This window comes from Parasteatoda tepidariorum, chromosome 1, assembly GCF_043381705.1.
Source record: "Parasteatoda tepidariorum isolate YZ-2023 chromosome 1, CAS_Ptep_4.0, whole genome shotgun sequence".
In the NCBI taxonomy this organism is placed as follows: Eukaryota; Metazoa; Arthropoda; class Arachnida; order Araneae; family Theridiidae; genus Parasteatoda; species Parasteatoda tepidariorum.
The window spans coordinates 21,395,097-21,399,431 of record NC_092204.1 but is presented as its reverse complement, the minus strand read 5'-3'; the positions used below and the strand labels follow the sequence as shown (position 1 = coordinate 21,399,431).

General features: G+C 30.4%; 2 long non-coding RNA genes across 2 annotated transcripts in view; both read left to right on the top strand.

Moving 5' to 3' along the window:
- The window catches only part of LOC139424998 (uncharacterized), a 141,107-nt gene that overhangs the window by 7,426 nt on the left and 129,346 nt on the right, over window positions 1-4,335 (top strand). The gene's annotated exons all lie outside the window — the stretch shown is intronic.
- Window positions 1,261-4,335, top strand: part of LOC139426920 (uncharacterized) — a 4,589-nt gene continuing 1,514 nt past the window's right edge. Inside the window, exons 1-2 of the long non-coding RNA XR_011638042.1 lie at window positions 1,261-1,315; window positions 4,199-4,271. This is a non-coding gene — a long non-coding RNA (uncharacterized lncRNA). The remainder of the gene's footprint in view (window positions 1,316-4,198; window positions 4,272-4,335) is intronic.

The window sequence follows — 4,335 nt, the reverse complement described above, 5'->3', positions numbered from 1 at the left end:
GATATCTTTATATATAAGATGATAGTGGAATGATAACACATAGCCAATCACAGAAGACTTCTGGTTAATTACTGGTGAGGGGGAGATGAAGCACCATATAGGGAGCGTCCGGCATCCTATAAGATCAACAATGATTTGAGTTAGGGGTAAAAATATATATGAAGATGCCCCTTGGCGAAATTGGCGACTTATGTTTGGCGCTATTTCTGTTTTCGCGGAACACCGTGGTAACAGGAATGGCTACCAAAATATAATGATATTTCAATAAAACATTGGAAAATTTCAACAAAACACTGGCCAAACTTTTATAAAATTGCAATGAATCCGATATGAACGAAATTAATAAATCCAATAAAATGCATTTTGAATCGAAACAAAAATTAATGGAGTAAGCACAGAAAGAGAATGAAAAAAAAAACAACAACTCACTTTTTCTTTAAGCTTGAATATCCTTAGATTTAGGTGCACCGAATTCTCTAATAGCAGTTAGATACTGTCTAAATTTATCATGAATAGAATCTGTGCAAAAGATACCTTACCAGCCGGTATCCAACGTAGAACTAAACCTCTGAAGAACCTCTGAAATTACATATACCGTTAAACATTTAAAAATAACGCTAAAATCTAATAACCAATCAGAATCACAACTGAGTTTCAACATCGCCCAGCTTGGCGATCAACCGTGATCACAACTTGGCGAGAATCAACGGGCACCCTCAAATATAGTCTACTTGAGTTAGGCTCTACCACGCGTGCTTCGGATACAGAGATTAATCTCCGGCTAATGCCCTATAGTAACGTGTTAAATAATATTACTTCCTCGCTTTATATAAGTTTATAATATTTTTTTTATTAAAATTGCTGTATATAAGTTTATAATGCTGGTTTTAAGGACCTCTGACAATTTACAATCCTATCATATTCTTTCTAAGTGATGTTGGTGCAGAAAAATTGCCAGTTAATCTCCAGGAAAACAACTTTAATTTCGTTAACCCTTGTACAAAGAAAAGTTGCTCACGTAAAAAAAGTATAATCTAGTTTAAATCAGCATTTTATTATGGTTGCAAGTAATTTATGTATAACAATATGATTTAACACGTTCTCAGGAGAGGTATGAGTGAGTGTAGCAGAATAGTTTACAACAGGCCGTAGCATTAAACTCTTTTTATATTTATCCAGATTTTATTCATTTCTCTCTGACTTTTAAACTTTTGAATGGAATTTTTATTGATGGTAATTAATTTTTATATTGTTTTTTTCAGGGCAAATGTAATAAACATTCGAAAGAACAGAAGAACAAAAAATCAAACTTAATGTAAGACTGATCAGAAATGTTATATTTAGGGTTTAAAATTAAGAGAATTTTCATATTTTGGGAATTTTTCTAGGACCTGACTGCAAAGGAAAGATTGAGTGGAAATTTTTTTTTAGGAATATTTAATAGTTGTCAATTGAAAAAGTATTTTATGTTCTAGTGCATATTCGCCAACTGGTGTATTTTCTGACCATAAGTTTATCAATGACTGTCGTTATTTGAGAACAGAACTTGATCGATTCGCAAGAAAATTTTAGTCCCTATGTGATTATGCGATAGTTTTGTTCATATTTTTAAAGACAGAATTTGAAAATCCACAGGATCTTAAAAAGAATAATTTCCTAAAGAATAATTTCTCTCAATATATAAATAGTTTGAAACTATTAATAGCCTTTAAAAATTCAAATGATGTCGTTGAAGATAAACTTATAAAAATTATGATTTTTTTTTTTACAATCACCAACCATTCTTGAAATACGCTTTTTATTATTTCGGATACGTCGTCATCGTTTATGATATATTCCGTCTTTTATTATATACTAACTAAATACCAGCTCTTCAAAGTTGGTTTTAGAAAGGTTAATAATTAATAAATCGTTGTTTATGAACAATCAAGGGTAATTGAAGCACAAAGTGAAAAATCCTTAAGATTTTTTGTGGAAAAATCTATATCAATTTATGTACCATACATATTTCACATAATTTTTTGAACTAACATTAGTAGTAGGATAAAGGGGCATCTGCGCAAGGATTTTGGGGATTCAGGAGGATTCCTCCAGCTCAACTATAACAGAAGAGTTTTTGTTGTTTTTTTTTGTCCCCTGGAGGTAACGTCACACTCAATCGGCTCATATGTCTACCAAACAGGGAGTGCCTATTTCTGCCAACATGAACATTTGGACTTTGTTTCGGTTTTAAAATTAATATTACTTTTTTGAGGTGGCATCTGAAACTTTGAATTTATTCTCTGTGTATGTTGATGATATAAATCACAGCACCATCCAACCAATAGACGATGAATTAATTTGATTAAAATTAAATAATGGTTTTAATTAATTAAAGGCTATATTTAATCATTTATTAATGATTCTAATTAATAACCAATTATTAATGACTCGTGGCGCCATCTAACTATTGTTTACGGTTTTATTTAAGAAATTAGATTATTTAACATATTTCTTTAAAGAGTTAAAAAAAAATGAAATTTCAGGGTTCGAACTCTCGACCTTAAAATGTCTCCTACGCGATGGTTGTTTCTAGCGTGCTAACAACCACCATCATTCGAAAACATACCAAGTGACTGAAAATTTAATTTTATCTAATTTGAAGAAAAGGCTTTGGGAATCTCAAAAAAGTTTTCCATTTTGATATTTTTTATGCTGATTTTTTTTCGAATAATTTAATTTTTTTTTTATATTAGATTACTTATTTTAGTCATTTTTAATTAATTACTTTTAAATTAGAAATTTAATTTTTAATAAACCCCTATGCAGAGGTCATTAGTATTTAACAAATTAAACAGGATATATCCTGCATCATATTGATTTCCTTTTCCCGCTAGAGGCACTCGATTTTCTATTTTCCGAGTTTACTACTACAGGTGCTGTGATCGTCATTAAGCCAATCAAAAAAGAACACCCAATGACATATTGCATTTTGAACCAATCAGAAATAAGTTATCCATGCAATGCATTCTGGGTTGTAATCTATCGCATAAAAATCAAAGCTAGGATCTTATTGGGTATTTGTTGGATACCCAATAAGTTGGGATATTTATGCAATCAAAGTTGGGATATTTATGCAATCACTGAAATCATAAGAAGCAACTTCGATTTTTCCTGTATGTCTTTTTAAGTATAGAAATGGCTGAATTAAAACGAAAAATTGATGAAGTAAGTATTCTTTTTGATGGATTTTATTCAATATTTAACATTGCATATCCTAATAAGTTTTTTATTCTCATTTTATTGTTCCTGTGTTTCTTTTCACGCATGCGGGGTTCCATCCACTATGTTTCATTTAGGAGAATACGTCTTTATTTCCTGTTCTATTTACAATGAACGGATTCCATAGCTGACGTAAGACGATACAAAATGTTTAAAAAATCTGATGCAGAAAATTGAGACCTAATTGTTTTTATTTTTGCAGCAGTCGTTACTATTTTAAAAAATAGTAACGACTGCTGCCACCGCCACAGCTGTTTTGAGTGTTCAACTTAATAAAAGGTTTAGTTTTGTTGCGTTAAAACTATAACATTTTGAGACTTGAAATTAAGAACGTGTGCAGAAAAATATTCAGAGACGGCGATAGAATATAAAAATTTAAGATTCTGTTATTAAATACAGAACTACTTTTAAACGAACAGCATAAAACGCTATGAAGACCATATAGGCCACAGGAATGTAACTACAAACTTGACGTATTGAAAATATATTATTTCAAAGAGGAAAAAGCGCTTGTAGAATAAATAATCCCAAGAAACTGAGACAGGAATATATGTATAATGTGAAAAATTTTAATTCCATTAAAAATGGAAAAGTGGGTACGTTCCCTGTACTAGTCCCACATTTTCAAGACACGGAAATCATCATTCACGTTTGGTTGAGTTTTGAAAATGGGCGCGTATGATCGAATGCTCGACGCATGTCGACTTTCTCTATCTTTTTAATTTTGGAAGCTAATAAAGTTTTTTATGTTATCAAAATAGCGCTTAAGACACTTTTATTCCCAGAAAAAAAAATTCATATCACGATAGCTCGTTAGCATTTTGAATTATTTCTTTTACCTCTGCCTTTAATTACATAATTTATTTAATACACGAAACGAAATTTTTTAAATAATCTTTTAGGTAAAAATTCGAAATTTATGGCTCATTTTTTTCAGTCATAATCTAACTGTGATTATTCATTTGAATGAGATGCCGACTACAACATACTCTTATAGACCGAAGTTTGAGGTAAATATTTTTATTGATAACTCTAACTAATATTTCATTGATATAATAAATATATATATATATA